The 12106-nt window shown below is 36.5% G+C and overlaps 1 long non-coding RNA gene across 1 annotated transcript; it reads left to right on the forward strand.

The window, feature by feature from the left end:
* Positions 1–4122: 4122 nt before the first annotated feature.
* Positions 4123–9997, forward strand: LOC107198430. Its single transcript, XR_004495602.1, has 3 exons — positions 4123–4290; positions 5021–5193; positions 6489–9997. It is a non-coding gene; the product is annotated as an uncharacterized LOC107198430 (long non-coding RNA).
* The last annotated feature ends 2109 nt before the right edge of the window (positions 9998–12106 follow it).

Genomic DNA, 12106 nt, shown 5'->3' on the forward strand with positions numbered 1-12106 from the left:
TTTGTGCTTCCATCCATATTCTCCAATACCAGTACAGTGATCTTCAGGATAAAATTTTCATTCATAAAAACTCCCAGTAAATACAACTGATGGCAAAAGAGTAGGAACAGGACTGTTTTGTTAGTCCCTTTGCTATGTGTTCCTGAGTACTAACAATGCAATGTGCTATGAGGAGAGATTGAACCTCCCCGTGTTTGTTAATCTGCCAGCCTGCTAAAACTGCACAGAGTGATGGAATTCAGAGAGAGAATCCAATTCAGATAAAGCTGTTCAGGAATGGTAGATGATCTTCAGCTTTTAATAGGAAAAAATTGGCTGGCACTTGAAAGCTGTTTTATCTGAACCAGTTAGGACTGAAGAGATTTATCTCTTGGTAGCGGGGGAGGGTGAGGGATAGGAGGGGAGAGAGAGGAGAAGAAGAGGCAGAGAAGTGTCAACCACCTAAAGATATGAAAGGACTGGTTTGTAGTTCCAGTTAGCTCTCCCTGGAATTGGTGAAAACTTTATATTCACTTTATTTAGTGGTTGGTTATGCAGCATCTTTTGGTAAGACAGATTTTATTCACCTGGAACCAACATGGTTTGGTTGGTAGAATTTTGTGACTAAACACTGGCAGCTGCCACAAATGGATTTGCTGGGACAGTTCCACCTAGGACCTAGCTGTAGCTTTGCCAGCTCTTGCTCAATGGAAACTGCAGAGGTTCTGATGGAGCCAGTATGTTTTGAGTGACTTAGTGCTTAGTCCTGTATAGGACTGTCTTCTCTTTTTCACCAAGTTAACTTTGGTGAGCAGTCAGAATATGTGATGAACATCTTTGCAGGATTCCATCTCAGCTATTGTCATCTCCTAATGGTACATCCCACACTTAATGCTCAGTTGAAAGAAAGCAATTACTAAACTGCTGCTGAGGGAGATATGTTTTCCTATACGCATGGTATGAGATACAGAAGGCACAAATGGAACAGTATGAAAAGTAAAAATAAAGGCAAAGGCAGGAGGAAGGATGGCAGAATGAAGGCAAAAAAGAAGCAGAGTTTAGAGGAAACCAAACAGCCCTTTAAGGGTTTCCATGCTCCAGAGTTCACCTTAGCATTATAATATGCTAGATTAGATGACTTCTTAAGAACTATAGCTATGTTAGGTAAAATCATTCAAAGAATGAGAGGTTTCAGAAATCACAAGGTTAGTGATAACAATGATAAAATATAATATTTGGGATATTAAAAAAAATCAACTATTAGCTTGCATTTGGAAACATTGTCTGTTGACTAATTAGGAAAAGCGTTTAAATTTTACATACCAAGTCTAATCTCTTCCATTTATTAATCTCCAGCATGATGATTTTCCTCTTCTCTCACTTCCACAGAAACACTTACATGGTAGTTACTTGGCAAATGTGACAATCATTTTAGAACAAGAATTCATATGTTGCACCATACTCTGGCTTATAAAAAACTTATATTTTATAAAACCTCTTATACATTTATTCAGCTGATTCAGGAGGATCTTTGCTGAAATTTTACATGACAAAAGGAAAGTAAATGAGACTGAATACTGATATATGTTGATTATTGGCTGAATAAAAATGTGGATTTTAATTTGTAATGATAATTAAAAATTGTAATTTTTACAGCTCCTTTCCAGTAACAACCAAATCCTGTGTTCTCAAAGCCCAGTCTTAGGCATTCATTTATTTAGTAAAAACAGTAAAATAACCAGAGGACATATGTGATCCAGCAGTTTTCTTGGCTGGAGGTTTGCTTTTTATAAAATCAGTTCAGATTTTGAAAAGGTGACTGGTGTGTATCTGAGAAGAGCTTTGAAAAAGATGGAAAGGTCTGAAAACCATTTAAGATGAAAGTTGACTTCAAGGGAGGGTGCTTAGCAGCTTTCAATATCTGAAACTGAATCATCAAGACCTTATTAGGCTAGATTTTTCTTTTTTTGGGGCATGAAATTTTTAATTCTAAAAGCATGAAAAGAAACATGCTTTCTTAAAATAGGAGTAAATTTCTAGTAAATAGGAGACACGATTTAGAAGTACTTTAGAAATAAGTTTTGCAAGCTATCAAGGAAATAATTTTGAACGGCCAGGAGATAATGTGTTGCTGAACAGTGAATCACTATCAAAAGGATGTCCTGAAATAGATGTTATGCAACACATGAATTGGGGAATGAGTTCTCTATTCTGTGGTAACAGTCAGGTTATAATAAAATTTTTAGTAAACAATTCAAAATGTGCATGTTTCTGAGAACCAAAGTAATATACTGAGTGTCAGTACAAGACTACAGACCAGAATTTTATAGTCTCTGGCAAACATTTATCTTTTGCTTGTTCACTTTTAAGGATTTAACTAAACAGAAGTCTTGTCTGGATTTAAAATTACAGGCCAAGTTATGCAATCTGCATATTCTGCAGTTGCTTTCTCTGCACTGTCTGCATCCTGCTGAGTGGCTGTAAATCCAAATATCTTCTGCTACCTCCTTGAGGACAATTTGCAAGATTAAGCGTATAATCTCTATTGAGAATTATCAAATGTTAAATGTTGTGTTCTAAGATCAGAGGTGTATATGAAACAAAAATTGGGGCTATAGTGCTTTAGGATCCTATTTCTTGAAAATCTTAGGTTGCTGCCAGTACCAGTTATTGAGATTGTCAGTGCTGAATATCAATGCTGTCAATACTCAGTTGTTACTGTGAGGGGTTGCAGATTATGCAGATTATGCAGGGGTTGCAGTAAAGGCTTTTTTCACATGGCAAACACACCATCATAAGGAACTGGTATCCAAACATTCAAGCAAGATTTTTGGCAAAGAATTTCTTCTGCCCACCAGTCCCCTTCTTTCTGATATCTGAACAAAAATCAATTTTTTAAATGGAAAGTATAATGAAAAAACAGTACTTTGTTGAAAACACAATTTAAATTGCAGCCTTATGTACAGACAAGAAATGTCTACAATCTGTTAGTTTAATGTAGAATTAAAGTTCACTGTGATACAAATGGATACCACCTCATCACAGCGTTTGCTTTGCAAGCTGTGCTTCAAAATTTGCAGAAGATATTTTAAATGATTCAAACAGGATCAGACTTCAAGGGAGGACGGGAGGCAGCATCCTTCATTGCAGTAATATACTTGTAAAAGTAAGGCAGCCTCTGATCTGAATACAATTTAAGAACAGTTACTCTAAATCTGAATGCAAATGGAGAACAATTACTGTGATTGTAATTATGATGAAGGCATACAGGTGAGTCTCACCTATGGCTTTAATATCAACATGGAGATCATCTTTGATGAGTATTTTTCACAAATTCTCCATTTTTTCTAACCTTTCTGACTTTTAAAAACAGCATCTTTTTTGGCAACAATAAAAAGTCATGAGAATTTTATATATAATATTAATTATAAATTAAAGTATCCTCTATTCTGCTGCAGTAGTTGCCCAATTATTACTAATAAGTAGAAGCACTAAATTGTCTGAAGAACCAGGCCTTACTTATGTAATTACATTTGGGATACTTGGGGCTCCTACTCTGGAATGATCAATGTATCAGAATGCTTTCTGTTTCTTGTGGCTATGGTGACAGAGTGTAGACTTTTTGTCATCCAAATTATGTGTTTTATGGTTTTCCTGGATGGGGGGGTTTTGTAGTTTGTTTGGGAGTTTTTTTGGGTAGTTGACAGAAAGTTGGTTTCATCACTTTTTTTAATTTTTTTTTTTTTAATTTGGAAATATGTTTGTCATTTTGAAGATAAAACCTGAAGATAAGGCAGCATAAAATAAGTAACAAACAGCATAAGCCTTCCTTGGTGGAGGAAAGCAATCAAGTTAAATTCCGCTCCATTTATTTATGAGCAAACTTCAGTAAACTAGAAAGTCTGACAGCATCCTTTTACATTGAGCTTTTTTTTTTTTCCTTTAGTCGTTATGTATTACTTTAGAAGGGGAAAATAGGGCTTCAGTGAAAAAAAAAAAAAATGTGAAGAAAGCTATGTAACTAAAAGTGCTATTTATATTTCCAAAACCCTTTAAACCGCTTTTATTAGTCTTTTGCCATTTAATTCTTCTGTCTCTTAAATGAAAGCTAAAGGTTTTGGTTTTTTTTGCTAATGACAGGACTCTACTCCCAGTGAGTGAGCAGAAATAAGAAAGATGAAAAAGGTTGCAAAAGCCATAAGACCATCTTCAGCACTTTTACTAACTACAGAGCCATCACAACCAAAAACAGAACTGAAGTGGAAGGAACTATGCCATCATTTGATCACATTAAAACTTTGCAGAAGGCAGGTAAGATATGCCCCTGTCCTCATCGGCACAGAGGCAGAGACCTCAGTCTGTGTGTATTGGACATACCTAACAGTAGAGAGTCATCTGAATGAAAGTGCGTATTCACTCTCCTAAATTTTAAGAATACATACTCATACTTGGTAGAGCAACACCATCTAAGGCAGCAGAAATAAATGTACCCTAGAATTTCCACATTATGGGAATATATCCATGCTTATTGTACCACATTCTTCCTGTTAAAGAGAAAATTCAGTTTTGACGCTTACTGAGAATGATAATTCAGCTAGTTTTTAATTCACCCAAATTCAACATTTATGTAACAGAATACAGAACTATTTAAATACTCATTGAAATGATGCATACTTAGAACTGAGTCCCTTAGTACTTTAAAAAGAAGTATGTTGGTTCAGGGAGAGGTGGTCTTGGATAATTATCTTCATGTGTGAAGGAAAGCACTGTTTTAACATAGAACAGTGTGCAAACATTTCTAGTTCTTTGCATATGGAAGGGCTGTTTTCCAGTCTGCAAATATTTTGTTTGGAGAAGTGGAAAATATCAGGCAGGAGAGTTCAGAGGCCATCTGAGGCCAATATTAAGCCATCTGAGCCTTAATATTAAGGAAATTAATAAGGAAATTATTGCCTGTTGCCATAAGAGTGATTATAAAGACTCAGGTTTTGCATGCCAAGAATCTGTGGAATACTTATTTTTCCCTTGTTTTCTTTTTCAGGCAGACTATGCATCATAATCTTACTGTTTTTCTGGTGCTTAAAGTGATACGCATGCTGTAGTTCTGCATGGGAATAATTTTCATCCAGAGGTGTAAACCACTTCATTAGAAGCATCCAGTGGAATGAATTAGAGGAGCTCCTGTGCTAAGTCATCTTTTATCTTTTTAATCCTGTAAGTACATAAATTTTATTTGACACTGGTAATAATAGAGTTAAAGTGGCTTTTTCAGCTGAGATTATGTCACACCAGAGTTCAAAGATGAACTTCTGAGTGTGACTTTTTAACAGCAGATTTGTTCTGCATTTCCACAAAAGATTCATCAGGGTTATATTACAACTTGGGTAATACTTCCAGAGGCAAAGCACATACATATATATATTTAAAAGTGGAAGTATCCTAAAATGTATTGGTGTATAGAATGTGGATTTCAAAGTAAAAAAGAATAATAAGTAGTTTTTCATTTTAGATGTTATTCAGCAATTGGCAATATATTTCCAAATACTTCTCGTCTTGGTAAGTTGTGGGAGGATTAAGCAAAGATAACTTACTCTAATTGAATTTTACCTTACAATATAAATTTAATTAAAAAATTATTAATGAAGAGAAGAATGTGCACAGCATATCCATAGAGAAAAATCTACAGAGGTAATATAAATTTCTCCAACAATAACTGATAGTAACTTACCCTGGCTGATCTATGAATTTTATTTCTGGTTTTGTAAACCTCAGAAATACCAGGGGGAATGAAAAGCATATTTTCATTTTTTGTTGATCCAGTTTCCTCTGGAACCAATACTTAATTGTATTGTAGCATTTAAATATCTAGTGTCAGAATTAATTTACTGTAATTATTGAATTTTGATTGATTTACCCACAAATTAGAGTTAGCACCACTAAGACCGTGTTTTATAAGAAAAAAATAATTTAATTTTGTTTTTAAATAACTCATATAAGAAGAACAATAATTTGTATCTCACAGTGGTAGGGCTTTAGAAAACATACTGCTAAGGGTTGCTTAGTTATTTGCTGGAACATTATGTTTCAGATATAAATGTTAAACATTCTACTTAGAGGATATTGGGTCTGAATATTTTATTTATTTATTTTATTTATTAATTCTGGGTATTAATTTTGCTTATATTTCTGAGTTTGACTCAGGTCTGTCTGAGGGAAAGGTGATCTCTCCAATAGGTGATCCTATTCCCATGCTTGGCAACATTTAATGTGTTTGTCCTTACATCAGCCTCGTGGGTACTGTTAAGTCCAGTGAAACACAAAGTGGCTCACCCGAAATAACCCAGGAAAAGGGCTACATTTAACTATTCTTTTTTCTATTTTTTTCTGCCCCATGCCAGGTTCTTTTTGATTCCCAGGATAAAACTGAGTAGGTAGATAAAGCTACTTAAGGTGCACTGGAAAAGTCAGAGGCATTCCCTGATGACCTTTATTACTCTTCCTTCTTTTAGGAGAGAGCAAACCTTGCCCTTTGTACAGACAGCATGTTTGGACTTGGCTTGGGAAGAATGAGAGTTGCAGTCTCTAGCACACAGTGCAGATAGCAGGTGAGCATCTGGGGCAGCAGACAGCTTGGTGAACACAGTAATTTTGATGAAAACAAATGTTAAGGCACTTCTATGCATTGGCGTTGTTGTAAATTAGATTCCAAGCATGACTGACCTGAAAACCGCTGTTCATGTTTTTTTAATCCTCTAGGACTTCTGCAAAGGATTTGATTGTTGATCTTTAGGGGCTTCATGGTTACAGATATCCTTGATTTGTAGCTAGTGTATCAACTACAAAAAACTGCTTTCCTTTTAAGGCAAAGCTTCTTACAGAGGTGTCTTTTCTAGGTTTATGAAAAATTTTGTCCGGCTTTACTGTAGAAGTGGTGTGCTCATTTCTACATTTGAATTGTCTTGGGATTTTCAAACCAGAAATCAAATTTCAGTTATAGTTGTATTGATACACACTCCTTTTAAACATGCTTGAGAGTTTCATAAAATTATTTCAAGATTCCCATAAAATTGTAAAGACAAAGCTTATTAATTCTAAATTACATTGGGTCATTTTCTTCTCTCAGTTATACACTCCAGAGGATAGTGGAGCTTCACTAGTATGATGCATCAAGCCAGAGGCAGTGCAGGTGTTAATTACGTTTTTAAAAATAATAATTAAATAGTTCTTATTTCACACAGAGACCATGAACTCCATGCAGTAAATTAATTGAATTTAGGAATAGGAAAATAAGAGAATAAATCTGGATTGCAAAGACACTGACAGAAATCTGTGACTAGAGTGGTTGGAAAATAAATTATACACTGCATATCACTGTTTCATTTAATCTTGATAAGGGAGGCTGGACTAGATTCCTCTAGGTTCCTTTTAAAATTCTCTTCCAACTCAACCCATTCTATGATGATTATTTATAGGCATGGGACAAGCCACCTGCATCATCATATCAGTTTTATCAGTGCGTAATTCATCACTATTTCTACAACTCCTTTGTAGCCTCATCCTTGAACAGTGAAAAACAGTTCTCAGGCAGTTCTCATGAGAGTGCACTAATTTTTCCAGCTGTTGTGTACTGCAGAAGTAGCTCTGCCCACTGAAACCCTGTGAATCATGTATTTCCTTCCAAGTAGGAAAAGAAAAATGGCCCATCCATTGCCCATGAAGACCTTTGCACTATTTAACAGATCCTCAAAGCATGTGTGATGTCTGAGGTAGAAGCAGTACAGGTGTTATTACTGGAGAAACAGCAAACCTTGCAAGGGAAGGGCACCCTTGTAACAAGGAATATTTTGTAGTCCATGCGACACTTAGTTTTATCCTATTGGCTGAATGAGTCATGAGTGTGCTGGTTTTGAGTGCAATAAAGTTATTTTTTTTTCACAGTAGCTGGTATGGGACTGTGTTTCAGATTTGCTGAAAACAGTACTGATAATACACAGATGTTTTGGTTACTGCTGAGCAGTGCTTATACAGTAGCAAGGCCTTTTCTGCACCTCACCCCATCTCACCAGCCATCCTAGGGATGTCTGAACATCTGCTTGCCAATGGAAAGTGGTGAATGAATCTTTGTGTGCATGGCTTTCGCTTTCCCTATTAAACTGTTTTTATCTTGCGCCACAAATTTTCTCACTTGTATTCCTCTGATTCACTCCCCCATTCTGCTGTTGGGGGAGGAATGAGTGAGTGGCTCTGTAGCTGAATTACCAGCTGGGGTTAGACCACAACATGACCTTTCAGCTGCCTTTATTTCACTACTTCTTTTTTCTTTTTTCTTTTTTTTTTTCTTAATGAATCTCTTTTCAAGTACTTTTTTTTTTTTTTCTTACAACATGCTAAGTTGTAAAATAAATACACAATAAATCCCCAATAAAGGAGAAGGTTTTTACTATCTAAAAATTTTTGTAAAACACATACTGTGTAACATTGTGAACACTCAAATAATCCACATTTGGAGATTTTCAGGAGAGAAACTTTTCAAAAGAGACAGGATCTTATAATGGCAACCTGAAGTCAACTGAAGCCAGAAGCATCACACTTTCCAATTCTTTGTCTGCCAAGTATGCAGCTTATCTGATTCACAGTATGACTGTCCACATTTAGTCCTAAACAGAAATCCTCTGTAGTTCACAAAAATTAAAATTCTGGGCATTTAAAAAAGGAAGCAAAGTACAAAAGGGAGATTTCTCACAAAAGGGCTGAATTTCTCTGGGAACTGAGCAAACATTTCTCCAGAAGATTTCTACTGAGAACAGAAGGGCTATCAAGTAGCACTTCTATGTTTCTTATTCAGATAAAGCCTTTGTTCAGTGTTTGCTAAATTTTCCCTCTTAGAACAGAAGCTAGTGAAGGTTTCTAAACTGTACATTTGTTTATTTCTCTCTTGGTGTTACCTATCTGCAATATCTTTTGCCATTTTTTATGTGTGTGCGTGTGAATATTATCTGAATGAACAAGTACACTCATCAGCTGTAGTTCTGATTGGAAAAGATGATAGGGAATGTGAATATCATCCCTAATGCTAAGTTTATAGTGTGGTTTGCTTTTTCAATCACTTTTCTTCTTTATAGACCTAGAGGGAAAATGCTGTCTATAGAATACATTTAGAGCATGAGCTACAGGCACAAAAAATTGCCTTGTTGGAAATATGCACTGTTTTTCACAGTTTGAAGTAGCAGTTTTACTGTCAGTAGGCACTGATTAGAGAGCAGGCAGGAATGTGCTTGGGGTCATACTGAACAGTGGTGTGTGGTTTGCTGTCCTATTAGCAATGGTCGAGTCTTACTCAAAGTCCATGTACTTCTGGCATGGATGAACTTGGACTTGTGTGCAGATTTGGGTCTGTATCTGAAAAACAGTGTAGACATATCTAAACTAGTCACGTTTATATAAACCCCAGCTAGCCATGAATATGCAAATCAGGCTTAAATTGAAACAAAAATCCTTTATGCAATGCAAGATTAACTTTTTGAATGATAATGACAAATCATTAGTTTTCTTTCACAGATACCACTAAGAGCCCTGGGGCATAGCTCTGCAGGAAAGAAAACCTCATTTTTTCAGGTTCTCTCTCATTATCTCTAGATAACTTCACTGATATACTGACATGCAAGCATGCAGGATTCAGTGACAAGAGAGAGTAGATGGGTGGTGGCAGCTATTTTATTTTGGGAAGTAAGGTGATCTCAACTCACCTGGAACATAAATTGACCTTTATGACAGTCTTCCAATAAACATATTTTTAAATCAGTCTCTGTTTTTCAATTCAGCAAGCTCTGTTAAGCTAACAAATTTACATATCTGCAGTGAATCAGTGGTGGGTTAAATTTGTGTGTAACAGAAATCACTGATGCATACTAAGAGAAAAAGCCTTCTCTTTCAAAGACATCCAAAAGTAACATATATCTTAAAATCATACCAAATCTGCCCTTCTCTGAGTTCTCACCAAATCCTGTTACAGATGTATTTTATTAGAAAATAATAAATTGGAAAATAAAATTGGAATTGTTTTGACTTTTTTTTACTTTGTGCTGTGATTTATGTAGGGCACAGTTATGCTTTCTGGCTAAGCAGATTCATTTCTGAACCTCAGTTTTGTCTAATGACCTAGCAGAATATCCTAGTCATAGAATAACAGAAGCCTTTAGGTTGGAAAAGATCTCTGAGATCATTGAGTCCAATCCTTGACTGATCACTGTGTTGTCAGCTGGGCTATGGCACTAGTTGACGCTTCTGATCATTTGTTGAACACCTCCAGGGATGATCACTCCTCCACTTCCCTGAGCAGTCCATTCCAATGTTTAATATCCCTCTCTGTAAAGAAATTTCTTCTGTCTCAATTCCTTTTGATGTCCAAAACTGGCACACCATCTTGTTTCCTGTATTTATGACACAAATCCACATTGGAAAAAGGGTCGGCCTGCTTGGGATAAATTCATCTCCCCCTGATACTCATGAATTGTGTTTCTTCTGAATTTCAGCTCCAAACAATGTTACATGCCTGATCGTGAACATCCCTACAGCAATGCTGTGTTTGGACACCACTTAGTACCTGCAGGTTAGGATCCAAGGCACTCAGAGCTAGTTGATCCATATGTAGTAGACACTGGGAACACATTTTAAAACTGCAGTTCCCTTGTTTGTATTTGTCTTTGAAACTGAAGAGAAATTCCTGGAACTATAGTGTATGGTACTATTTTAAACAGATGAGAATTTAATGGCATTATAATAAGTAATGTGCTTTTTGTGTGTAGTTTTCTACTAGGTTTAGAATCCTAGTGTGTTTTGTTATTACACTGGACACTCACATGTTTACTCACTGCATCCTTTCATTCTAGAAGCTATCTTCCTCCAGAAACAGATTTTAAAGACATCCTTCTTCAAAAACAGATCAGCAGCCCATGCTAGTTTTATTTTTCTGAGCTATTTCTTCTTTTAGGTGGGACATGACTAAAAGTATTCCAGTTGTTTTTAAAAGGGCTTACATTATTCCTATACACTGCAATGTGCTTACACTCTATATACTGCAATAAAGTTTTGGCAAAAAAGCTCAGACTGCAATAAGAATTTATAGTGCACTGTATAAAGTATGGAATACTTTAATGAAAGAAACAGCATTCACTCATTGCTTAGATAAGCTCATTTTGACTGCTGACCTGTAAGACAGAGGGAGAGGTCCTCATTCTCCGGTGACGTTAAAAAACTGTGTAGTTTCAAATTTAAAAATGTGTTCTTGATGCTTGCTGGAAGCTACTATATGTTTGGGGGTTTTTTAAGATTTGTTGTTTTGGGTTTTTTGTGTGGAAGTTTTACCACTGGTTGAGGTAAATCATACATTTAGTAAAAGGCCATAGTCATAAAATCAGTATTCCTAGTAACTGAATTTTACTGACAATCATAGAATGGTTTGGGTTGGAAAGGACTTACAGATCACGTAGTTCCAAACCTGCCATGGGCAGGGACAACTTGTTCTAGACCAAAGCCCTATCCAATCCGGCCTTGAACACTTCCAGAGATAGGGAGTCCACAGCTTCTCTGTCCAATCTGTTCCAGTGCCTTCTCACTCTGAAAAAAATTTCTTCTTAATATCTGATCTGAACCTGCACTGTTTCAGTTTGAAGTCATTCACCCTTGTTCTGTCACTACACACCCTTGTCAAAAGTCCCTCAGCAGCTCTCTTGGATGTCCTCATCAGGAACTGAAAGACCACAGTAAGGTTTCCCCAGAACTTTCCATTCTCCAGGCTGAACAGCCCCAACTCTTGGCCTGTCTTCATAGCAGTGGGGCTCCAGCACATAGATAGCTTTGGTGGCTCTGCTCTGCTCTCACTCCAGCAGGTCTACATCATTTGTGTGCTGTGGACCTCAGAGTGGATGTAGTGCTCTGGGTGAGCACTTGAAAGGGCAGAGTAGAGAGGCAGAATCACCTCTAAGCCTACTGGCCACCCTGCTTTTGATGCAGCCTAGGTTGGTTTTCTGGCCTTTGAATACACATTTCCTCTTGACAGAAATATGCAAGATGATGAACAACAGTCATACGACTGTAGATCAAGAAGTGTGAATGTTGTAACATTGTC

This window comes from Parus major, chromosome Z (genome assembly GCF_001522545.3).
Source record: "Parus major isolate Abel chromosome Z, Parus_major1.1, whole genome shotgun sequence".
Classification (NCBI taxonomy): Eukaryota; Metazoa; Chordata; class Aves; order Passeriformes; family Paridae; genus Parus; species Parus major.